Below are 27,207 nucleotides of genomic sequence, written 5' to 3'. Positions count from 1 at the left end.
TTGCTGTAATAGTTCTTAACTGCTTTTGCTGTTAACTATCATAATCATTGTTTACTTCCTGTATATACTATTTCTCAGTATTCAGTACTGAACTGTATCTTGTACCTTGAGGTTTGGATAATAAATACCAAGAGAAACCGCTGTGTTTGTTAAACCATGACTGGTGGCAGCGGTGGGATATGATGGCAACCATAGCCTTTTAAGTTCAACTGAGGGGAAAAGAGGAAATTTCATCGTTGGAGAGTCGCTTACTTTTGAGCAGAAAGAGGAAATGGACAAGGTACTTCCATGAGTTCAAGATGTTTTCTAATAATGGAGGCCCACTGCCGCTGTACAGGTAGGGGTGGAGCACACAATCAGAGTTAACCCAGATTCAGCACCAATAGCAAATAGGCCGCGGCGGTTGTCACTTGCTTTGGAGGCAGAAGTCAAGAAGGAGCTAAGCAAACTTCAGGATATGGGTGTAATAAGAAAATCATGTAGCCCTTGGGCAGCTCCTATTGTTTGCGCTCGTCGAGCTGATGGAAGCCTTCGGTTGGCTATTGATTATAGGGGAGTAAATAGCGTGGTCCCAGCCAGCAACATTGCATCCAATTCCTGTGGTTGAGGATCTTCTTGATAGACTTGGTCAGGCAAAATACTTTTCGTTATGCTGGTCTTTTGCGCTAGCCCCGAATAAGTGTAAATTTGGGGTGCGTGAAGTGGAGTATCTGGGTTCCGTGGTTGGTGATGGCATGCTTCGCATTAGTGAGCAAAGAGTTCATTAACTGAGGGATCTTCCTAGGCCTTTGACTGTCAGGCAGTTGCGTCAGGCCATTGGGGCATTTTCTTATGTGCAAAAATGGATTCCAGGGATGTCACAGACTGCTAAGCCCCTGTATGAGGTTTTGGAAAAAAAACCCACACCAGAAATTGCATTGGTCGGTCGAGATGGTTGAGGCTTTTGAGAGGCTTAAAAAACCAGGTAGCAAATGCTGTAGCACTCCATCTTCCCTGACTAGCACACAGTTCGTTTTAATTACTGATGCAAGTGATGTTGGAGCAGGAGCAATGTTAGCCAACAAGTCAGCATCCAAGGAACTGTTACCAATTGCCTTTTACCACCATACATTCTCCAAATCCGAGCAGAGGTATTCAACGACGGAAAAGGAATTACTGGCGGTTATCCTGGCAATAAAGAGGTTTCGGATGTACCTCTCCTCTGCACCGTTTGATTTGATAACGGACCATCAGGCATTAAGATGGCTAACCACCCTGGATATTAGAGAAGAGAGAGGACGTCGAGGGAGATGGATTGAAACAATTCAGCAGTTTGACATAAATCCAATTCATAAAAGTGGTCGCAGTGCTGTGATGTCCATGGCTGATTATCTGTCAAGAGTTGGTGCTGATGGAAATCTGGTATCGCATATTGCGAGTATAGCAGTAGGATCTTCTCAGCAGTGGGCCACAGCATTTGTGGATCCCGATGAAATGTTAGAAAAACAGCATTGCGATGAAGGGATCAGGGAAGTAGTGAACTTTATGAAAAATACGAGTTCACCGGGATGTGTGTCAGAGGAGAATGAGCTTGCCAAATATGGTAACCGTTTAGGTATTACTAACAATGGAATTCTGTGTTATATAAATTATAAAGGGAGACGCTCACAAGAACATCACCCTATGGCGTGAAAGAAGAGTGGCTACCTGTAATACCTAAAGATATGAGACTCTATGCACTTCAAATGATTCATGACAGTCCAATGAGTGGTCACATGGGTCGTGATCGAACATGGGAAAGAGCTCGGAAGAGTTTCTGGTGGCCTCGCATGAAGGCAGATGTCCATGCACATGTCAGTAAATGTGAAGCATGTGGGAGTAACAAAAGATCGAAGCATCCAGGGAAGGCCCCTTTTCAGAACTGCGAGCTCCCGGAATATATGAATGAACAGGTGCAAGTTGATTTCATGGGTCCGTTTCCCATTTCATCATCACATCCATATCGTTATATCCTTCAAATGCAAGACATTTTGACTCGCTATGTTGTTTTGTACCTCTTGAGGATTTTTCAGCAAAAACAGCAGTGGATACTCTAGTTGAAAAAAATGGATTTGCATGTTTGGGGTGCCCGTGTCATAACGTCGGATAGAGGATCACATTTTACGGCTGATATCTTCAAGGCAGTGTGTAACCTGTTTGGAATTAAGCAGGATTTTGGTTCTCCTTACCATCCAAGAAGTCAGGCCCAGGTAGAACGTCAAAATCAATTATTAGACAACGTTCGTTGCATGTGCCACAATAATATGGATCTTTGGCCTGAAATGATACCCAGGGTACAGTTCTCTCATAATACAGCTGTAAATACTACGACTACATTTACTCCACATGAGTCGTCTATGGGACTCCCGGCTCGACGTCCAGAGGTAGATTCTAAAAAGGAAACTTGCAAAGATGAGGATTATCAACGGGCTCTTTGGATAATGCAGCAATCGCAGAAAGATTTGTGAGAGAGAAAGTAGAGAAAAGGTTGAGAAAAACTATTAAGGTCGCACGGAACAAGACTGCAATGGCACAACAGATTAGGAATAACCAGCGGAAGTCTTACGGCAAAGCTTTCAAAGTTGGAGATTTGGTTCGATTGAAGTTATCGACAGCTGAGAGACGCCGTTTTGGAGGTGGTAAACTTGCACCATCTTTCGAAGAATATAGAGTTATAGAAATACTTCGTGGTGGCTGGACGTATAAATTAACCCCAGCAGAGACTATAACAGACGAAGTAAAAATAAGACATTTTGACGAACTGGAGCAGGCCCCTGTAAGCAAATATTCATGGGAAACCGCATTGGCTGATCATTCAGATGAAGAAGTCATCAGAATAGAGTCAGGGATTGGAAGTAATTCAGAAGGAATACGTCGGTCTACTCGGGAGCGCCATCTTCCAAGTCGTTTGCAGGTGGATCCCAGTAAAAGATCCTATGAATCGGAAGAGGAGGAATTCTGGGATGAATGTTCTAACAGTGAAAATGAGTTAGAAGACGATCAGAATTGCTTATAGTAATGATAATGCTCGTCTTGATAAACGTAACATGTTAAATGGCAATTATTTATTTTATGTTATTTTATTCTTGTATTATTTAGTAAATTTATTTTATTGGCATTCCCGATTTATTCATATATTGTCTCATAAATAAGAAGGGGAGTGAGATAGTTTGTAGGTATACTTAACTGTCTAACGATTGTTATTCTCCGAAGTAATATTCATATAACTGTTATGCTAATTATTGCTGTAATAGTCTTAACTGCTTTTGCTGTTAACTATCATAATCATTGTTTACTTCCTGTATACTATTTCTCAGTATTCAGTACTGAACTGTATCTTGTACCTTGAGGGTTTGGATAATAAATACAGGGGGTCCTCGAGTTACGATGTTGATCCGTTCTAACGATGTTATCTCCGAAGTAATATTCATATAACTGTTATGCTAATTATTGCTGTAATAGTTCTTAACTGCTTTTGCTGTTAACTATCATAATCATTGTTTACTTCCTGTATATACTATTTCTCAGTATTCAGTACTGAACTGTATCTTGTACCTTGAGGGTTGGATAATAAATACCAAGAGAAACCGCTGTGTTTGTTAAACCATGACTCCTTACCTTGTGAGAGAGCAGCTACAGGTAGATAATGCCTCTGGTCGGCGCTCTCATCACAGTAGGTATGACGTTGGCAGTAAAGAAAGGCCTTAGGTCGTCCCTACTAATGGTGGGATCTTTGCAATCATGGAAGTGCACCGATGATTGACAAAAACAACAATAGTTTGTCCTTGCCTTGGGCGGAAAGACCAGATAAAAACCACACAAAACCATCACCTACACTAAAAACCATATAGTACCCTTAACCAGATATGAGGCCACCACTCGAACAACTGTCTATCTGCAAATTTTCAGATTTTGAGTTATACATACTTTCGAATGCAGCAACTCTTCTTCTATATATTAGTGTTTAGAAATTGTAAAAAAAATATTTTTTTCGCTTTCATAATCTAGGGAGAGTGAGAGTAACTAGAATGATGAATGCGCAATATTTGAGTGTTGTTATTCGAGTGAAAGAGCCTGGGATGAAAATGAATCGAACAACGGTATATCTGCAAAATTGCAGGTAAGCGGTTATTTGAGAGAAAAGGAGCCTGGATAATATTCTGTCGAACAAAACGTTATCTGCATGCGTCCACCAATGAGGTTTTTTGATTTGGCATGACGTCATATTTAAATGGCGCTTAGTTTGGCTGTCAAGTTCCCGTGTTCTGTAGTTTTTACCTTATAATTTTCCTTAAGCATTGTTTCTGACAAAAATGATATTGTTATTTTACAATAAAGTTTTGTACATACTTACCTGGCAGATATATACTTAGCTGATTGACACCCTTGGTGAGGGAAAGAGACAGAGCTAACAAGAAAAGGGGAAACAACAATCTGTTTGTAGGATACTACAAACCTTGGTTCTTACCTGATAAGGCTGAAGACTTCATAGTTACTGTCTATTAGTCTGCAAAGCCTGAAGAGCTACAGCGAGGGCGTGACCTACAGCTGACTCTTTGGGTCTACCGAGGGATTTGATATCCACTTACTCAGTAGAATCCAAGTCGGATCATGGTCATGGGGATTCGTCCTCTTAATGACAGAGCCTGACCACTACCATGCAGGGAGCTCTAGCACAAACAGATCACCTAACCATTCTAATGTTAGCAATACGAATAGAAAGAGATGCCTACCCGCATCCTCTTTCCTAAACAACCATAAAAAACACAATACAACATGGGGAAAAAATTTTACAAAGGATATGCTTCACGCTCCCTGCCCCAGCACCGAATCCGCCGATACATACGGGCCTAACGCGAAGCACTTATCGTAAGTAATCTTGACGTCTCTAAGGTAGTGGTTCGCGAAATACTGAATTGCATCTCCAGAATGTTGCTTTCATCAGAATTCTGGAGTGACATATTCTTGTTGAAAGCCAAGGACGTAGCAATGGCTCTTACCTCGTGAGCCTTGACTTTCAAAAGCTTGAACTGATCCTCACCGACAAGCCAAATGTGCTTCCTTTACGAGGCTTCTAATAAGGGAAAAGAACAATAGCATTTTTAGACAATGGTCTACTGGGATCCTTTGACAGAGCACCAAAGTCTGTCCTTAATGCCCTTAAGAAGACTTCTTCCGCTGGAGGTAGTATCTTAAAGTCCTCACAGGGCAAAGAGTTCTTTCCGGCTCTTCCCCTACCAGGGGAGCGAAGCCTGGAACCATCAAAACTCCTTGGCCAAGGATTTGAGGGGTTCTCGTTCTTAGCTAGAAAAGAAAAGGAAGAAGGAACAAATCACGGAATCTCCTTTGAAACCTACCCTTCCTTCTAGAGCATGAAGCTCGCTAACTCTCTGGCAGATGCTAAAGCCAAAAGAAACAGAGCCTTCTTCGTAAGATCCTTGAAAAGAAGATGACTGGGGAGGTTCGAACTTCGAGGACCTCAGGAAACGAAGAACCACATCCAGATTCCAGCTCGGATTTGAGACAAGGGTTTCTTGCAAGATTCGAAAGATCTTAGCAGATCATGTATCTTTGTTTGTTGGAGATTATCTAAGTTCCTGTGCCTAAACACAGCTGCTATAACATGATCCGATAATTCCTTTGATGGTCGAAACTGCAAGGACCAGCATTTTTCCCTGAGAAAAACCCAGGAAATCTGCGATTTGGGTCACAGAGGTACTGGAAGAGGAAAGCTTCTGATTTCTGCACCAACGGCGAAAGACGTCCCACTTCGACTGGTAGACACTAAGGGTAGAGGGCCTTCTAGCTGAGGCGATAGCCTTCGCTGCCTTAGCTGAAAACCCCTTCGCTCTGACAAGACTTTTGACAGTCGAAAGCCAGCAGATTGAGAGCGGGGCGGGAGGTTTTTGTGATACCTGTCGAAGTGGGGTTGTCTGAGCAGATCTACTCTTTGTGGAAGAGCTCTTGGAAAGTCCACCAGCCATTCCAGTACCTCTGTGAACCAATCTTGGGCCGGCCAGAATGGAGCTACCAGCGTCATCCTTGTCACTTCCGAGGCCGCAAACTTTTCTGAGTGTTTGACCTCAGAATCTTGAATGGAGGAAAAGCATAGACGTCCAGACCTCTCCAGTCTAGAAGGAAAGCATCGACTGACACTGCTCCTGGGTCCGAGATCGGGGAGCAGTAGAGGTCTATTCTCTTGTTCTTTGCTGTCGCAAATAGGTCGATATGAGGTCTGCCCCATAACCTCCACAGGTCCTGGCAAACTTCTGAGTGCAGAGTCCACTCCGAGGGAGCACTTGATTCCTCCGGCTCAGGAGATCGGCCCTGACATTCCTTTCTCCCTGTTACGAACCTGGTGAGGAGAACGATCTTCCTTGCCTGAGACCACAACAGCAAGTCCTTCGCTGTTTCGTACAGGGAGAAGGAGTGTCCCCCCCCCCCTGCTTTCTTATGTAAGCCAAGGCTGTGGTGTTGTCCGAGTTGACCTGAACTATAGCATTTCGGACGTGGGGCTCGAAGGCTTTTAACGCCAACCACACTGCCATCAACTCTTTGTTGTTGATGTGCCAGGCACACCTGTTCCCCCTCCCAGGTGCCTGACACTTCTCTTGACCCTAGGGTCACACCCCAACCCGTCTCCGACGCGTCGGAAAACAATACTTGGTTCGGGTTTGGCATGTACAGAGACAGACCTTCTGCAAATCGGAGAGGATCTGCCCACCACAGAAGGTCCTTCTTGATTCCTTTTGATATCATGAAGGAGAATTCCAGGTCTAGAGAGAGACACCTCCAATTCCGGTAAAGGAAGAATTGGAGAGGTCTGAGATGCAACCTTCCTAGAGAAACGAATTGCTCCAGCGAGGAAAGTGTCCCCAACAGACTCATCCACTCCCTCGCTGTGCATGCATCTTTCTCTAGGAAGGTTGTTTAGTTTCTCTCGGCAACGAGCAATCCTCCTCTGGTGACGGATATGCCCGAAAATCCGGAGAAACCATCCGAATCCCCAGATATATCAGCTCTTGACTGGGGATTAATTGTGACTTCTGGAAGTTCACCAGAAGCCCCAACGAACTTGCTAAAGTAAGTGTCTTTTGTAGGTCCTCCAGACATCGTTCTTGTGAGCTTGCTCTGATCAGCCAATCGTCTAGATAGAGAGACAGCCTCACTCCCTCCAAATGTAGCCACTGCGCTACATTCTTCATTAAACCCGTACAAAAACTTGAGGGGCTGTCGAAAGGCCGAAGCACAAGGCCCTGAATTGGAAGATCTTCCCTCCCATCATGAATCTCAGAAACTTCCGTGAAGAAGGATGGATAGGCACATGGAAGTAAGCGTCCTGAAGATCTAGGGACACCATCCAGTCCCCTGGACGAAGAGCTGCCAACACTGAAGAAGTTGTCTCCATGGCGAACTTCCTTTTTTCTACGAAGACATTCAGGGCGCTTACATCCAGAACCGGTCTCCATCCTCCTGAGCTCTTGGGAACTAGGAACAGTCTGTTGTAAAAACCCGCAGAATGAGGATCTTTCACTAGTTCTATCGCCTCCTTCTCCAGCATAAGATCTACTGCTAGAGAGGGCTTGATTCATGATGGGGTCCTTGTACTTGGCTACCAACTCCCTCGGAGTCGTCGTCAACGGAGGTCTTGATAAGAAGGGAATGAGGTAGCCTTTGCGGACAATCGAGAGTGACCAGTTGTCCGCCCCGTTTCTGGGCCCAGACGTCGGCAAACTTCAGAAGTCTGGCACCCACTGATGTCTGGAGAACTTGAATCCTACTTCTTCCCTCTGATGGATCTAGAGAAGGTCTTCCCTCGTTTAGCGGGTCTAGATCCTCTAGAGGAAGAAGCTCTGGCAGGAGGGACTCCTCGAAAGGGCTCCTGCCTAACTGGAGTCTCTCTCTTGGTTTTAGCCTGGAAAGAAGAGTGAGGCTTCCTGGTAGACTGGGCTAGCATGTCCTGTGTAGCCTTAGCTGAAAGGGCACAAGAAACATCCTGAATGATCTTCTTAGGGAAGAGTTGAGGAGAGAGCTGAGAATACAGGAGAGAGGCTCTCTGAGCATGAGATACTGATTTCGTCAGGAACGAACAGTAAACGATCTTTTCTTGATTACTCCCGCTCCGAAAAGGGAAGCTACTTCACTCGATCCATCTCTCACTGCCTTATTCATACACGTGAGAACACTGATAAGATCCTCAGGTGAAATGGAATCCGGGGTCTGCGTCTTCTTGGCCAAAACGCCCAAAGACCAGTCTAGGAAGTTAAACACCTCCAGGACTCGGAACATTCCCTTCAACAGGTGGTCAAGCTCATTCATCCCCCATGTCGTCTTAGCAGACATGAGGCAGAGCGTCGAGAGGAATCCACCAGTGAAGAGAAGTCCGAGTCTGCCGAGGAGGGAAGAACGAGGCCAAGGGTTCTCCCGATTCATACCAGAATCCTAGTTTTCCAGTTAGCTTAGAAGGAGGGAAAGAGAACACCGTCTTCCCTTTCTCTTCCTTCGAAAGAAGCCACTCACCAAAAACCTCTAAGCGCCTTCTTCATAGAGATTGCAGGCTTCATCCTGGACACAGGATGAAACCTTCGAAGTTTTCGAGGTCGAAAATAACGATAGAGGCGAGGGCGGGGCGACAGGAGAAAGGGCGTCTCCGAATTCCTGAAGCAACAGGTCCGTCAAACGCTTGTATGAAGAAACGGAGGAATCTTTAGGAATTTCTTCTTCCGAGGGATCCTGTTCTTCTTCCGCCGAAGATCCTTCACGATCCTTACGATGGTAGGCTGTCTTGTCCTCAGCCGAGAGTCCATCCTTGGAAGAACGTCTGGAAGAACTCTGACATCTAACCGGGGAAGTCATAACTTCCGTTGAGATTCTGCCTGAAAACTCCTTCTTGTCAGGATGAGGGCGTATTCTAGGCTATTGGGGCGCCTAACGAAACGCAGGGCGAAAATCTGGCGAAGAGCGCCTATTAGGCGAAAAGCGTCTATCAGGCTCCTGGCGCCTGTCTAAAGGAGAGCGGCTGCCTGGCGAAGAGCGCCTGTCATGCGGGAAGCGATTATCAGGCTCTTGGTGCCTGCTGCGAGGAGAGCGAATCTCTGGCGACGAGCGCCTACCAGGAGAGAAGCGTCTGACAGATTCCCGGCGCCTAACTCGAGGAGAGCGAAAATCGGGAGAAGAGCGCCTTGTAGGAGAAGAGCGCCTACCAGGCTCTTGGTGCCTGCTAAGCGAAGGGCGGCTGACAGGAGAAGAGCGCCTGTCTACCAAAGGGCGTCTGGTCACAGGAGAGCGGAAGCCTGAAGGAGAGCGGCTACCATGAGAAAAACGCCTACCAGGCTCCTGGCGTCTGCCAGCGGGAGAGATCCTGTCTCGAGACGAGCGCCTGTCAGGAGAGGCTCGTCTACGGGAAGCATGCCCCTTGTCCGACGGAGAAATGATGTCCGCAGGAGAGCGCCTGTCCGTTGAAGAGCGCCTCGTACTACGATCCACTCCTGGAGAGAGGGCGGTTACTGACGAATAGCGTAAACCTGGAGAAGAGCGCCTGGACTTCTTTACCGGGAGCGAGACGTCCTTCCTACGACAAGAAGTCACAATCAAAGAGTCAGCCAGAGCCGTAATCTGCGCCTGCAGACTAGCCAAAACATGTGTAGGAGACTTAACAAAGTCCTTCACGGGAGACGCGCTCGATCCTTACTAGGAGAACAAAACTCCAAAGAAATCCTCGGTTTCTTCACATCCAATCCAGGATCTTCCGAAAAAACTTCAGGGCTGGAGGGGAGAGCGGAAGAAACCTGCCAGGCTCTCTTCGACGGCCGAGAAGCTTCCGAGGAGCTCCAACCACGCTTGGGCGAAGGAGAAGGCGAAGACGAGAAGCATTGCCGTAAGACTTCTCTCTTGGCGCGATCCAAGGTAGCCTGGGAGCGAACATCAGGCGCTACCAAGGGGACGCCTGACCGGTGGGGGTTCTCCCTAACCTTCCTGCGGCTTTCGACTTTCCTCCTCCACTGGGTCTGGGAGTCTGGAATAGGTCTAGGCCTAGAAGCATTAGGGAGCCGATCAGACGCACCCTCCACTGCACTGGGATCACTGCACAAATTGCTATCACTCTTACCTTCTAGCACTTTAATTTTCAGCTCCATGCTGCGAATAGTGGCTCTCATAGTGTCCACCTCCGAAGGCGCATCTTCGGGTTCGATGCAGGAAGCAGGGGCTGAAACTGGTAAAGGCGCTATGTCTACAACAGGGTTCTCAACTTCAAACTCGCTAGCGCGAGACCTACTAGAACTCCTAGATGAAGCTTTCCTAACCTTGTCCTTCTCAAGCTTTCTTACATAAGAAGAAAGCGCCTTCCATTCTTCTTCATTCAAATTACCACATTCATTACAAGGGTTAATAAATGAGCAGTCATTCCCCCTACACCTCATGCATACTGTGTGAGGGTCTACCGCAGCTTTCGGTAGCCTCACCTTACAATCGCTAACAGAACAAACTCTGAACATAGTTGATTTCTTAATTTCTAAATCAGACATAATGAAATTCCAAGAATAATCAAAAGAATAATAAAAAACCGGTCCACAAATCGCAAATGCCAAGCCAAGAAGCAGGTACTTCACCAAAAGTCCGATGAAACAATCCAGGGCGAAAACGAGTAATAATCCAACATCGAGAGGTATCGACAACAGATGTAGTCGACACCGGCGACAGAAAAATTATGACTGGAAAGGGGGATTGGTTCATACACCTGCCACCCAGCGGCGGGTGGGGTAGATCACCTGACCTACCTGTCGCATTTGCCGCGAGTTTTGAATTCTGTCATGACGTCAGAGACGTAAGCTAAGTATATATCTGGCAGGAAAGTTCATGTACAAAAATAACAGTTATTGTGATCACCAACTATGGGTAGAAAGCATAAGGAATCAAATGAAATGGAAAACAATGCAGTAGAACGTAGTACTCAGTGTGAAAAGAATAATGTGAGTGCACACATAATTACTCCTCGGTCTTTTTATGGTAAAAAACCAGTGAAAAAACCTTCCAAACCGTATACCGTACTGGATTTTAAAAATCTATTAGCCTATCATTACTGTACCCATTATTGGATAGTCAGATGTGTTAAATGGGGAAAAAAGTTAGTAATACTCTTTTTTTATGCATAATTAAATGTAATAAAAAAATGGTGCTAGTAAATCTTGCATCCTACCATGCTTTTAGGAGTACAGTATGCTTTAACGCATTTTTTTAGGTATGCAGTTATGTGATTGCACCACGTAGGCCTACTATGAATGATGACCAGAGACGTGTCATAAGGAGAGCGACATAACTGAATAATTTTACAAAACATTCTTATACAATGAAGTTTTCTAATTTTCTTTTTTTTATTTCTTCTTCCCATCATTATAAATTCTACTGGTTTTTAATCATTTAAGTTTCTAAGATCTAGGCTAATATAATGCTGAAGAAAAAAATGACATCATACCTTCATAATTATCACTTATATCGTCATTCCAATGTTGATAAACTTCGGTTTTTTGCAGTTATGGTGTTGTTTGAGGTACAGTTTGGATAGACAAATAATATTTACACACATATTTGTAAAGAGCATGCTTTTAGCTTCATTTTGAAAAAACGAACGATGTCATAGCATAAATATTAACGGAAATACGATAATGTAAACATGGCAAAACTTCAATTGCATTTTTCTCCGATTTCTGTTTTGTGCAGATAGACGGTTGTTCGAGTGGTGGCCTCATATAAGAACTGGTGGGTACTTCAGGTACATGTACCCCCAGGCTTCCCACAAACTCAAAAAACCTCAAATTCAAGGCGAGGAATATAGTAGAGGGAAAAAACCGGGTCCCCCTATGCTTCCTCTCCCAACACCATTCCCGCTACTGACAACAGTCCCAATCTAAAACAGTTTTCGTAAGTAGTTTCTACCTCCTTCAAATAGTGCGATGCAAACACCGATTTCGACCTCCAGAATGTAGTTTGCATAATGGAGGATAGAGACATATTCAGTCTGAAAGCCAAAGATGTTGCTACTGCACGAATCTCATGCGTCTTCACTTTCAGCACCCTAAGAGCATGTTCCTGAGTTTGGGCGTGCGCTTCTCGGATCAAACTCCCCAGGAAAAAGGACATTGCATTCTTTGAAAGAGGCCAAGATGGGTCTTTCACCGAGCACCAGAGTCGGCTCGACTCTCCTCTCACAGTTTCTGTCCTAGTCAGGTAGTGTCTGATGGCTCTGACCGGACACAATGTACGTTCCTCATCTTCCGACCCAACTAAGTCTGTTAGGTTCTTTATCTTGAAAGAATGGGGCCAAGGATTCGAAGGATCCTCATTTTTAGCAAGAAAGTCTGTTACATAAGAGCAAACTACATTGCCCTAGGCGAAAACCACTTCCTTACTCATCGCCTGCAACTCGCTTACTCTTCCCGCTGTGGCTAAGGCGACTAGGAATAGTGTCTTCCTAGTTACGTCCCTCAAGGTTGCAGAATTCAACAGTTCAAATTGGGGGCCATTGAGCCACCTTAAAACTACATCAAAGTTCCATTCCACTTCTTCAGGCTTGAAAATCTTGGAGGAACTAAAGGATCTGATCAGGTCACTGATGTCCTGATTTGACAAAATGTCAAGGCCTCTATGCTTGAAAACCAATGAAAGCATGGCCCTATATCCTTTAATAGTTGAAGTGGCCAACTTCTTGGTGTCCCTTAGAAATAACAAAAATTCCACAATTTCTGTTATAGATGTCTCAGAAGAAGAGATGCTGTGTCGTCTGCACCATGAACTAAAGACTCTCCACTTGGACTGGTAGAACTTGGCAGAAGAGCTTCTTCTGCAGCTAGCAATAGCTTCTGACGCCCTTTGCGAAAGCACTTTTGCTCTGACCAGGTTCCTGACAGTCTGAATCCTGTCAGGGCCAGAGCGGACAACCCTTGGTGATATCGGTTGAAATGGGGTTGTCTAAGAAGCGATGGATTTTGTGGAAGTAGTCGGGGAAAATCCACAAGCAGATTGAGAAGGTCCGGGAACCAATCTTTCCTGGGCCAGAATGGCGCTACTAGGGTCATTGTCACATTCTGGTGCGATTGAAGCTTGTTTAAGACCTCTCTTATCATTCCGAAGGGAGGAAAAGCGTAAACGCCCAGTACTGTCCAATCTAGCAGCATCGCATCTGTTCTCCACGCTAGTGGTTCTGGAATCGGAGAACAAAAAATGGGAAGGCGATTGTTCCTCGATGTGGCGAAAAGATCTATCGATGGTCTTCCCCAAAGCTTCCAGAGGTCCTGACACACACTCTCGTTCAGAGTCCATTCTGTTGGTAACACCTGATTTACCCGACTCAGTTCGTCTGCAAGTATGTTCATTCTCCCTTGCACGAATCTTGAAAAAAGGGTGATCCTCTTCTCGTTCATCCAGGTGAGGAGACCTTCGGCTATCTTGTTGAGAGAGGACGAGTGGGTCCCTCCCTGCTTCCGTATATATGACAACGCTGTGGTGTTTTCCGAGTAGACCGCTACGTTTCTTCCGGTGACTAAGTGGTCGAACGCTTGTAGCCCTATGAGGATGGCCTTCAATTCCTTCCCATTGATGTGCAAGGTCTTTTCTCGTTCTGTCCACAGATCTGATACTCTCTGGTCTCCTAGGAGGGCTCCCCATCCGCTGTCCGAAGCGTCTGAGAAGAACTGCAGGTCAGGGTTCGACACGACTAGGGAGATTCCTTCTTGTAATCTTTCCCACGAATGCCACCAACAAAGATCCATCTTTATCTCTTCCGTCAGGGGGAAAACTATTGAGTCCGACTGTGTCTTCCAAGAACAATTGCTTTCAGGAAGAACTGAAGCGGCCTCATGTGTAGGCGTCTTAACCTGACAAAACTCTCCACCGAAGCCAGGGTCCCGAATAGGCTCATCCATTCGAGCGCTGAGCAGGACGGTCGAACCAGAAATTGCTGAACTGTCGACAGGCAGGACTCTATCCTCTTCGGGGAGAGAAAAACCCGAAAAGCTAGAGAGTCTAGTATCACCCGGAAATAGAGAATCCTCTGAGTTGGAATCAATTGGGACTTCTCCGTGTTCACTATGATACCCAATTGTTGTGTCAAGTAAGCGTCTTCTCCAAGTCCTTCACACACTGACGACTGGATCTGACTCTCAGGAGCCAGTCGTCTAAGTTAAAAAGCTGTGTTGATCCCCATCAAATGCAGCCACTTTCCAAGAGGAGTGAGAATCCGAGTAAATACTAGAGGGGCGGTTGACAGACCGAAGCAGAGGGCTCTGAACTGGAAGACTCTCTTCTTGAAGATGAATCTCAGGAACTTCCTGGAGTTCTGATGGATGGGAACATGGAAGTATGCATCCTTCATGTCGAGAGATACCATCCAGTCCCCCGGTTGGATGGCTGACATTACCGATCGACTGGTTTCCATTCGGAATTTCGTCTTTCGGACGAAGAGGTTCAGAGTGCTTACGTCCAACACAGGTCTCCATCCCCCTGATGCCTTGGGAACTACAAAGAGCCTGTTGTAAAACCCTGGGGAGTTCGTGTCTGTTACCTCCTCTATGGCCTCTTTATTGATGAGCTCTTCTACTTCTTTGGCTAAAGCCAAAGCTCTTGTTGATCCTGTCGAGTGCTGTCAAACAGACAGGTGTATTGGACAGTGGTGGATCCTGCGTAAAAGGGATCACATATCCCTCTCGAAGCACCTGAATTACCCACTGTTCTGCTCCTCTTCGGCTCCATTCCTCCCAGTAGTCGTGGAGTCTTGCCCCCACAGGTGTGTGAGTGTGAAGGACCTTCCGATCATTTCTCTATCTTAAAGGAAGGTTTCTTGGTAGACTTGAAGGTGGTTCGTAGATTAGTTCTTGGTCTCTGCTGCCACCTTGACTTACCTCCTCAAAAGGGATGCTTTTGTAGAGGAGAAGCTTTGGCTCACATCGCTGGAGGTTCCTTAAGTCTTCTTGCTGACCGAAAAAGAAGATCATTGGTGGACTTTTTCTCGAGGTCCGACAGCACATGCTTGATGGTTTCTTCTGGAAACAGGTGAGATTTACCCTGGGGGGAGAACAACAAAGCCGATTTTTGGTTCGTGGTTACTCCTCAAGATGTGAAGGAGCACCACCGTTCTCTCTTCTTTAGTACGTACTCCCATAGTGAATAGGGCAGCCAATTCCCCTGAACCGTCTCTCACTGCCGTCCGCACAGGACAACACATTGAGCCAGTCGGCAGAAAAATCCTCATCTAGAAACACTGCAATAGTCCAATCCAGAAAACTGAAGACTTCGATCAACTTGTATAAGTTCTTCACCAGGTGATCTAACTCGGGTGAAGAGAACAACACTTTCGCAGCCGAGAACGCTGCTCTTCTGTGAGAGTCCACAAGACCGGAGAAGTCTCCTTGGGAGGAGGCAGAAACTCCCAAAGAAGGAACTTCTGTCACAAAACCTGTAGGTTTTATTCTGCAGCTTCGACAAAGGCGAACGAAGCCTTGCCTGACTCCCTATTCTTAGTAAGCCACTCTTCTACTTCCTTCAGTGCTTTCTTCGAGGACTGAGAAAGAACTGGTTTCAGTAACTCCGAAGGCGCTGATCTCCTATCCTTCACAAACATCGACGGAGGTGAAGAAGGCGAAGCTGGTTCAAAAAAGTCCGGATACGTCTATAAAATAAACCTTAACAGACTAGAATAAGCAGAAGAGGGCTTCGAATCCTGGTCTTGTGTTTCCTCTTCCGACAGGATGGCCGATACCCCATCTTGCTCTTCCGTCTGGCTCGTTGTCTTCTTCAAAAAGACCATCAATTCTTGAAGTTGATGTTTAAAGGGACCCAAAGCGGAATCCTCTAGCAAGGGCTTGGCCTTCGAATCATCCTTAGGCGAAGACGAAGTTGTGGCTGTCGTACGGCTCTTCTTCGAAAACGAACGACTGGGAGTCGAAACAACACGAGACGTATGAGGCGAACAAGTTGAAGCAGCTCGAGGCGAATGAGGCGAACGAGTCGAAACGGCTCAAGACAAATGAGGCAAACGAGTCAACACTCCTATCGATACACAACGAGGCGAGTCAGTCTCGCAAGCGCTGTAACGCATGTGAACGTCTGACTCCGTCCGAAGTTACGCTATCCGAAGAGGACTGACAATCTTCTCGGAAAAACTGGTCCGGCGCGAAACTGCTGGAAGGTAGTGGACTCCAGTGCTCCTTGGATTTCTTAATGGGCGGCGACATCCCTCTCGTATGCTGGGCATGTCTCTTCAAAGGACGCGACACTAAATCACTCCACACTTTTCACCTCTACACAGGCGACAGCAGTTCCGAGTTGGACGACAACTGCGCATCACTGATATCTACGCCTTTCTAGCGGCGTTTCCTGGGCACTTCCGAGTCGTCTACATCGACGGAGTCGGTGACTGACCGTGGGCAAACTCCCCCAGTCTCCCTTTGACCTCCGGTATGTCTTCTCCCGGGAGCTGGGGAGCGGGACAGGGACCTTCGTCTAGGAGAACAGGGGGAACGGACAGCCGTCTCCTCGGACACGACACTGACACTTGGCCTAACACTGGCCTTTTCACTTGATTTCTCTACGAACCCTCGAAACGACATACCCAAATCCATAACGGATTTCGTCAGGAACTCAAATTTCTTGTCCATCTTAGACTCTAACAAGGAAATGGTGTTGGGATCGGAAACATGGGATACCTGGTCTGGACTAATTGGTACTGAAGTTGGAGGACTTATCAATATGAGAAATATTCGATAAAAGTGGAGAAGATAGTGACGGTTTGTTTGCCTCTAAAGGCATGGGAGTTGTCTCTACTCTAGTTTTACTACCCGCTCTAAGAGCTGCTTTCCTTTTCCTATCTTTGTCCATCCTATCCAAATGAGCTTGAAAAGTCTTCCAACCTTGTTCATCTAAACTACGGCACTCATCACAAGTTAATTCCTTGCTACAGCATTGACCCCTACATTTAACACATTTGGAGTGCGGATCGTAACATAGTTTAGCTAATCTAGTTTTGCAGCCACTGCTGCAAAACCTAACTGAAGAAGAACTAGCATCAGACATCTTCATAATAACTTGTTAATAACTAGGCAGCTAACTGATGAAGCAAAAAAGCCAACCAAGAAATTGTACATCACCAAAAAGAAAAAATCCACAATGGTGACGAAAGTCGACTGCAACAACAAACCACCGGTGTTACCTGTGGCCGGCAGAAAACAAATTGAAGTCTTAAGCTCAGCTGTACCAGGTATTCCCAAAAGTGGGTGGGATCTGTATCACCTACACAAACAATGGCAGCGCTGCTACCGCCGCCAGGAATTTGAATTTTCGACTGCCAGGTAAGAAAGCGTACAGCTAATGTAATTGTTTGGTAAGTCACTTATGTGAAAACACCCTTTAATAATGCCTAAAGTCCATCACGTGTGGTGCAATGATGGCATTACTCTCCTATGGGATGCAAAATACTGGCATCACAATACTTCAAGCAATTATGAAATGCCACAGCATAAATAAACGCTCCGTTAGAGTCTCCAGTTACAAACCAAACATTTTTTCAGTGAAACCAGATAGTACTTTAGGTACGATTAAAACTTGGCAATAAGGTGTGCAAATTAAGCTAAAGCTGAGTAAGCACCATTAACAAAAGATGGCCTGGGTAAATGAAATTTACGATGGGCCAGTAGCATTGATAAATAATGTCCTGCATTCTGAAAATACAGTGACATAATTACGAGAAGGCTTCAAAGGGGACTTGCCATAATTTTAGTCTTGCCGCTACCATCTTTAAATCAGTTTTTCACACAACACCCTGATGTCTCCGATAACTTCTCTGTATGATAGTCACCTCATTCTGCTGTGAAAAAATAAATAATTAATAAAATAAGAAATTCCCATCCAGATTATTATTATTATCAGTTATTTAAAAGATGAAACCTAGTACTATTCATATGGAACAAGCTCGCAGGAGCCATTGACACACTCAGTTCATACATCAACAATATGTAACCAGACATGGGGAAGAAACACCAGATTTCACTCTTTACATTGTAAAATTTACAATATTCATCTACATTGGAACATGAGGCAACTTATTGGTTCAAATGGCTTACCCATTCTTTTTAAACACCGAATGAAACCTAAACCAACAAGACTAAGCCTTAACACATCCCACACTGATGAAGGTGAAAATATTTTTAGCAAATTAAACTAGCTGACATGAACAACACACGCATATACTACACATACACACACACTTCCTTGAAGCAGAAATTTTTTAAGCTAATCACAGCCACTAACTCAGCATGTTAAAATTCAAGAAACACACTTATTAGGCAAATCTGACCACTTTACACAATAAAGGTGGCACACCATGTATCCAGAACCACCATGAGAGATTTAAGGAAAACTGGGTATTAACCTGGTATATATCCACCTACAGTCACCTCCAAGATGCCGTTATATACATCCATTTCTATATGGTAATAAATGATGTCTTTGATCCCCGAGGGGCTAGTACTAAACAGAGCGTCCCATTAACCTTCTGCCATGTTTAGTACGTACAGTACTAGCACCTTGGACGTGACACGTAGGTGGTTACATACCAGGTACTAGCACCTTGGACGTGACACGTAGGTGGTTACATACCAGGTTAATACCAGAAAACCTAACACTAGAACTGCAAGCCAGGTTAATACCAGAAAACTTATCTCATCAGGTCACACCTAACACTAGAACTGGAAGCAAATGATTATCATTGTGTAAAGCTAAGCACTAGTGCATTTCCAGCCATTCAGCACGTCTTAGGACAGAGAAAAGGAGTTGGAGTGGTTGCACAGCAAGATGAAGAGATCCAGAAAAATAAAGCGGGTGAAATATACAAGGATCTGAGGGTGATTAGGAGAAAACCCCACAGTTGCAGTAAGTATTGTTAGAGGCAGGACATTAAAATGGAAAAAAGGACACATGAATGGATGTAAAGTTACAAGTTAAAAGTGGGTGCATCCAATGACTGAAAGGACTTACTAAAGAGCTTTTAGTACTGCATACAGTCCACCATGTGAGGTGAACTACTGGCACTAAACCTTTATGGGGCAAATTTCTGGCTAAACCACAATGTTTCATGGTATTAGGTGGCAGGAACTATCCACCAAATTTGTAACTACATACGCCATGGGAAGTGTACACAGTAGGCTACATAGCTGAAACAAGCAACATCAGTCATACTTTGACTGGAGAAATTCTGGATGTTCAACTGATGATAGATGCCGAGTGAAAAAACCAATCAAGCAAAAAAATATCATAATTTAAAACACTAAACTTACTTTCAATGAACAAATTAGAGCCCTCACTAACTAATCAGGAAACAACATCAATTCTGTTTGAATGAAGAGTTCAGAGGTCTACAAGAGGCTTCTTATTCTCTTTAATACTTTACAACATGTATAGGATTCACACTTTTAGACAAGGGCCGATGCTGCTATATGCCAGCTTGATTTAAAACAACCAACCACTGAGCTGATGCCAAAGGTTGAGCAAGGTTTGGTTAAGAATGTCTGCCGTGCACTCTATAATTGGTGGCACTCTAGATCAGGTTAAGAGAGGTAGTACATAGCACACTTTGTTAGATTGTATCCCTGTATTTCATTCTATGAGTTATAACACCATCCCTGCATTTCATTCTATGATTTATGACGCACTCCCTGCATTTCATTCATGGTTTATGACACCTTCCCTGTATTTCATTCTATGATTTATGATGCCTTCCCTGCTTTTCATTCTATGGTTTACGGCACCTTCCCTGCATTTCATTCATTGATTTATGGAACATTAAATCAGGTTTGACCCTGGCTAGGTATGAGTCCATGTAATAGGTTAGGTTAGATTAGGAAGTATCCCTGTACTTTCCCTCGTCCCATTTCCAGTTTTTTGTGGCAAATACTGTGTGCAGTTCAGATGCTGTTCTGCACTTTCAGTATTGTTTGTTGTATAATCACTTGATTTCATTAGAGATTTGGACCATGGAAGCAAAGCAAATTCACTCATCCCAACGAGTTGTCATTGTACCCCAGCATTACAAGTTTGGCACTAAAGTCAGTCAGATGTCTATCAGTAAATGACAATTAGTCGCTGACCTTGTTCATTTCTTAGTTTTGTAATCTACCATATAACCTAACAAGAGTTATATTTGAATAAAGACATTAATAAATGCTGGGGTAACTCAATAAAATTGCAATATTCTTGTAAGTAAATTCCTTTAAATTATGTAGGTAAATTTCTTTAAATTATATCAGTGAAATTCTTAAATTATCTATCGGTTAATTTCTCAAATTATTTTGGTAAAATCCTTTAAATTATCTTGGTCAATTTATTTTAATTATGATAAATTTCCTAGTTAAATTTCTTTAAATGATCTAGGTAAATTTCTTTAAATCAAGGTAAAATTCTTAAATTAGGTATCTTCTTTACCTACTACCTAGGTTAATTTCTCAAGTTATCTTGGTAAAATCCATTAAATTATCTTGGTAAATTTCTTTAAATTAGCTAGGTATCTAGGTTAAAGCAAAATCAATTGGCAACGATGCTGTCATTTTGCTGCCGTCTGCTCGTATCTACTTTAGAAATACAGTAGTGCCTCAGGATACAAAATTAATCTGTTCCAAAGCGGCCTTCGTAACCTGATTTTTTACATGTAAATTGCCTAATTCGTTCCAAGCCCTACAAAAACACCACAGTAAATTTTATAATAAAGCTAAATTGACCAATAAACAATGAAATACAACAATTTGGACAATTCAATTCGTAACATAACCTTTATTGTAGTACGTACCTGTAAATAAAGTGTACATGTATTAGTGTACATGGTACAGGAAATACTTTATGGACATGTACGTACATATGTAGTGAAATGTGGAACCTTACTTTTCGAGTGAGGCGATCTCCGAAAGTGGCGACAGAGGAGGAGGACAAATGGCAGAAAACATGAACACTTAACTTTATGAAACACATTAAGAAATGGCAGAAAACATTGACGCTAAACTTTACGAAAGACATTCACAAATGGCAGAACATTAACACTTTTTTATTATCTCCATCTTCGTTTTCCATAGAAAGCATCCTCTTTTTTCTGTGAACTTCAGCAACTTTCTTGGGACCCATGGCTAATAACGTAAGTAATTAAGTTCACACACAACACGATAAAGCAACTTACAGTACAACGAAAGCGAAATCACTAACACAAATTTATGTTAACAAATTAAATACATATGTGAACGAACGAATTCCAGTGTTTAATATAACGTTGCCAGAAAAAAATGGTTAAGGAACCCTTTACATAGAGGCATGATGCTGACCAATAGGAGAGCAGGATCTTACGGTGGTGCCTAGCATCAGGAACCAATGGGAGAGTGGGAGGATGGTGGCGAGTCTACTCAGTTGGCGGCAAGCGAGGTTTAAAATTGTTCTCGGTGGTCCGGGCGAATCTCAGACTTTACCCTTTCGAAGCCTGAATTATTTTTGCATACAGAAGCAAAAAATTCTTTGTTTTTGCTTTCATAACTTGGATTTTTCGTAAGTAGAGACTTTCGTATGTCGAGGTTCCACTGTATCTGTAATTTTTTGGGGTTAACCCTTAAATGCCGAAGCGGTAAAAAAAATTGTCTCCCGTGTACCGGAGGTGTTTCAGAGTGAGCGCGGAAGCGGAAAAAATATTTTTTTCAAAAAATCACAGCGCGCTTAGTTTTCAAGATTAAGAGTTCATTTTTGGCTCCTTTTTTTGTCATTTGCCATTTGCTGAAGTTTAGTATGCAACCATCAGAAATGAAAAAACTTATCATTATCATATATAAATAATGCGATATATGATAGCGCAAAAACGAAATTTCATATATAATTGTACAGGCGGTCCCCGGGTTACGACGGGTCCGTCTTACGACGTTCCGAGGTTACGACGCTTTTTCTATTCATTGAAAAATCCGCCCTGGGTTATGACGCTTGTTCCGAGGTACGACGCTGACGCTTCCGACGCTCCGAGTTTACAACCTTTTAAAAAACACATACTATGATAAGATAAGAATCCTTTATAGTTTAGCACAGTTTTTTTCTCTCTCTCTCTCTCTCTCTCTCTCTCTCTCTCTCTCTATCTCTCTCTCTCTCTCTCTCTCTCTCTCTCTCTATATTCCAAAGATGTATGTTTTTTAGTATGATAAATAAATGATTTACTATTTTCAAATATTAATATTAATTTATACAGCAATAATATCAATTCATTAAAGAAAATACCATAGTGAATTAGTAAGATTTTAGCTTATATTTAAAAAATTATGGAAGAATGAAAGAAATCCCAGTCGTCTTCAAGTAACTTCCAGTAAACCTTTTCTCGAGATTCAGGTACTAAAACTGTCAGATATATCAAGTTCTGTGACAGCCAGGAGGGGGAAAATTTGGGGTGTGACAGCCAGGAGGGGGAAATTTGGGGGAAGAGCTGCAGTGTTGCAATTACGTGGTCCTGACATTCCCCCCCCCCCCCCCTCTCTCTCTCTCTCTCTCTCTCTCTCTCATTTACTGAGACGAGATTTTTTAAGTACTTGTACTATTTGTTTGTTTTTAATACTTTCAAATAATAATAATAATAATATGTGTTTTTGTTAAAGATGATGGCAGCATCAGTGGAATTGATTTATATATGGTCTTTTCAATTCTTCTTATTATCTCTCTCATCAGGGCTGATATTGCTAATAGCTGGCCGATGTTCATATCTCGGTGAAAGAAATGTTTTCTAAAAATAATAATTTATTGATATGATAACAAAAGTGGTTAACAAATCTTAGTCTAAGGGTGTAACGGAATTCCAACGTTCCAACCGTATCATCGGTCATTTTCAAGAAAGGTGAGCTTGAACTGATTGAAATGGGGTCGTTCGGCGGTATTTATTGTGTCCCAGGTGCTCTGTCTGATGGGCGCTGCATTCATTGGCTGAACAGAGGATTAAGTCCCTGAGTCAAGCCGTCTTGCAGAGGTGGAAGCTCGCACTGCTCTTCTCGTGCGGACGCTTGGAGACTGAGCGTAGTATTGGGAAGGTCATTGCCGATAGACGGGGGCACCTGATTGCCCGTTCGATCGGCTCTATTGGTGCTCGGCGGGCGGCGCCTTAGTGCCACCGGCGTGAGGAGTGAAGTCTCTTGGGTGGTGTTGAGGCGGGGTCTCTCCTTCCCGATGTGTAGGGGCCGGGGGGTCCAAGAGGCGGAGGGCGACGGTGGTCTGCTGCTTATTTCGATAATTCTTTGATATTAGGAATAATGTCATTCCTAATTATCCTGGTATTGTGGACGTTTTTGGCATGATTATGGATGGCGCCTTCCTGAGCGTGGGCGGATATCCTCTTCGAAAATCGCATAGTCGTCATACCAATGTAAGCGCGGGGATTCCCCGGACAGGGCATTTTGACTGGTAGACAACGTTAGTTTTCTTGAGAGGGTTCCTGCAAGCACGGGGCTGGATTGTTTTTCATAATCAGGCCACTGGTCTTCTTGCTCTTGTAGTAAATTATTAGTTTCACTTTTTTCGCAGGGTCCGTGGGGGAGACGTTCCTTTCTATGATGGTACGAAGGGCTCTCTCGTCCTCTTTGTATTTCTTATGAAATACTCCCTTGTAAAAGAGAGTGACGTCTTCAAGGGCGGCGGGACGAGCTCCTGCTGATACCACTTATCGATGTTTCTGCGAATGCATTTAGTGATGTCCCGGTTGGAATACACCGTTGTTAATTAAAACTTGGGCAACACGTTCTAATTCAGTGTGCGTGTCCTTCCACGAAGAGCAGTGTGAGAGAGCTCTCCTGATGAAGGCGCTGATCGCAGTGCGCTTGTATCTCTCTGGACACGCGCTCTCGCCGTTCAGGCACCATGCCCAGGTTCGTGGGTTTGTCGTATACCTGTGTTACGAAGCGCTCCTCTTGTTGCCCGACGAGGACGTCAAGGAAGGGGGGGAGGCGACGGTCACGGCAATGTTCGATGGTGAAGTTGAGTCTGCTGTGGTCGTGGAAGGCTTGTCGCAGGCGCTTTATTTCTTCCACCGTGCTGGCGCTGATGAAAGTGTCGTCAATATTACCGGACGTACATGATTATGGATGGCGCCTTCCTGAGCGTGGCAGGATATCCTCTTCGAAAATCGCATAGTACCTGAATCTCGAGAAAAGAAGGTTACTGGAAGTTACTTCGAAGAGGATATCCTGCCACGCTCAGGAAGGCGCCATCCATAATCATGCCAAAAACGTCCACAATACCAGGATAATTAGGAATGACATTATTCCTAATATCAGAATTATCGATAAGGCAGCAGACCACCGTCGCCTCCGCCTCTTGGAGGCCCTACACATCGGGAAGGAGAGACCCAGCCTCAAACACCACCCCAAGAGACTTCACTCCTCCCGACGGTGCACGAAGGGCGCCGCCGCCCAGCACCATAGAGCCGATCGAACGGGCCAATCAGGTGCCCCCGTCTATCGGCAATGACATTCCCAATACTACGCTCCCAGTCTCCAGCTGTCCGCACGAGAAGAGCAGTGCGAGCTTCCACCTCTGCAAGACGGCTTGACTCAGGGACTTAATCCTCTGTTCAGCCAATGAAAATGCAGCGCCCATCAGACAGAGCACCTGGGACACAATAAATACCGCCGAACGACCCCATTTCAATCAGTTCAAGCTCACCTTTCCTTGAAAATGAACCGATGATACGGTTGGAAACGTTGGAATTCCGTTACACCCTTAGACTAAGATTGTTAACCACTTTTGTTATCATATCATAAATTATTATTTTTAGAAAACATTTCTTTCACCGAAGATATGAACATCGGCCAGCTATTAGCAAATATCAGCCCTGATGAGAAGAGAATAATAAGAAGAATTGAAAAGACCATATATAAAATCAATTCCACTGATGCTGCCATCATCTTTAACAAAACATGTTTGAGAGAGGGTCTCCTACCTTCATATACTACTCTACGGCTACATGACCCATCTGCACAGGAAGACCCGGGCACTAGGAGCTTCAGGAGGACCCTGCTTCAACGTCAACTTTCGGCGAAGGAACGAGACAGAGTCGTCTCCAGGATGAGATGAAGAACTGCACACCGAGTGGGACAACCTCCGTCGCAGTAACAGCAGGAACCCTGTAGCAGCACATCCGAGTGTCCGGGAAGGCGATGCTAATTATGGAACGGCCAACAGAGACGATGATTCCACCCAAGAACGGGCTCACCCCACCGCCATCATGGAATGCCTGCACCGCCTAGAAGAGAAAGGATGCCGAAAAAGAGAATGAGGACGATAACTAGGAAGCTGGTCGCCCTCAACGGAGGAAAACTACGGCTCCCGCAGAAGAGAGAAGAATACATTAACCTGACCTGACTACGTACCTACCGCGAACAAGACAGAATTCTACGTATGGGACTCAATTGCCATTTCTCCACCCGACCGAGGCCCATGGAGAAACGCCTTGAGATCGAGTACCTGCTGGACACCATACACAAGCATGAAGATCAAGGCACCATACGTACTACGGACGCCCTGCAGCCCCTCCTCTTGGCCGAGGCCCTCACGGAACGCGGTGATTACAAGAGTGATGTGATCGACAGGCGCCTGATGGGAAGCTGCCAAAGAACTCCGAGCGAAAAGAGGATGTCACCGTCCGTCGGGCCGATAAAAACCGCTGCGTTTGTACTCATCCGCACTGAAGAATACCACCACAAGTTGGATGAGATACTGGCAGACAGCAGCAAATTCCAGAGAATCACCAAGAAACCCGGTAGATGACATTAAACGTGAGGCTAATAGGATTATTGAGACTGTCAATGCAGCTTCCAATGCCCTTCACTTGCTGCCGATCGTAGGGGACTACGACCTTGGCTACATATACGGGAACGTTAAAACCCATAAACCAGGGAACCCGTTACGCCCCATTATTAGCCAAATTCCCGCTCCTACATACCAGCTTGCGAAGAAATTGAATACTATTTTGACTCCTTATGTTCCAGATGACCACAGTTGAAGTCATCTGCCGAGTTTTTAGAAGCACTGAAAACGACACCCCCGGCCCGGAGTTATTGCATCGATGGACGTGGAGTCCTCTTCACGAACGTCCCCGTGGATGAAACAATTCAGATATCCTGGATCGTGTATATAGAGACGACTCCACGCCCCCATTAAACATCCCTGAGCATGCCCTCCGAAAACTCCTTGAAATTTGTACAAAAAAGGCCCCTTTCTCCACCCACAGAGGACATATGTACACACAGAAAGACGGAGTAGCGATGGTTCTCCCCTCGGAGTACTTTTCGCGAACTTCTACATGGGGTGCTGTGGAACGTCGGGTATTCGCCAACATCGAGAAGCCGTCTATGTACGTCCGGTATATTGACGACACTTTCATCAGCGCCAGCACGGTGGAAGAAATAGAGCGCCTGCGACAAGCCTTCCACGACCACAGCAGACTCAACTTCACCATCGAACATTGCCGTGACCGTCGCCTCCCCTTCCTTGACGTCCTCGTCGGGCAACAAGAGGAGCGCTTCGTAACACAGGTGTATACGAAACCCACGAACCTGGGCATGTGCCTGAACGGCGAGAGCGATGTCCAGAGAGATACAAGCGCACTGCGATCAGCGCCTTCATCAGGAGAGCTCTCACACTGCTCTTCGTGGAAGGACACGCACACTGAATTAGAACGTGTTGCCCAAGTTTTAATTAACAACTGGGTATCCACCGGGACATCACTAAATGCATTCGCAGAAACATCGATAAGTGTATCAGCAGGAGCCTCGTCCCGCCGCCCTTGAAGACGTCACTCCTCTTTTACAAGGGAGTATTTCATAAGAAATACAAAGAGGACGAGCGAGCCCTTCGTACCATCATAGAAAGGAACGTCTACCCCCACGGACCCTGCGAAAACCCAAAAAAAAGTGAAACTAATAATTGTACTACAAGAGCAAGAAGACCAGTGCCTGATTATGAAAAACAATCCAGCCCCCGTGTTGCAGGACCCTCTCAGAAAACTAACGTTGTCTACCAGTACAAATGCCCTGTCCGGGAATGCCCCGGCGCTTACATTGGTATGACGACTATGCGATTTTCGAAGAGGATATCCTGCCACGCTCAGGAAGGCGCCATCCATAATCATGCCAAAAACGTCCACAATAC

General features: G+C 44.8%; 1 long non-coding RNA gene across 4 annotated transcripts in view; it reads right to left on the bottom strand.

Annotated features, from left to right (window-relative positions):
* Window positions 1-27,207, bottom strand: part of LOC135217068 (uncharacterized) — an 82,202-nt gene that overhangs the window by 10,649 nt on the left and 44,346 nt on the right. For 2 of the 4 annotated variants that reach the window (XR_010315035.1, XR_010315034.1), the window contains exon 3: window positions 17,775-17,869. This is a non-coding gene — a long non-coding RNA (uncharacterized LOC135217068). Of the gene's footprint in view, window positions 1-17,774; window positions 17,873-27,207 lie in introns of all 4 variants that reach the window. The other 2 variants (XR_010315032.1, XR_010315033.1) reach the window with 1 other exon arrangement.

This window comes from Macrobrachium nipponense, chromosome 7, assembly GCF_015104395.2.
Source record: "Macrobrachium nipponense isolate FS-2020 chromosome 7, ASM1510439v2, whole genome shotgun sequence".
NCBI classification, from domain to species: domain Eukaryota; kingdom Metazoa; phylum Arthropoda; class Malacostraca; order Decapoda; family Palaemonidae; genus Macrobrachium; species Macrobrachium nipponense.
The sequence above is the reverse complement of the archived record's forward strand: the minus strand, read 5'-3'. Positions and strand labels throughout refer to the sequence as shown.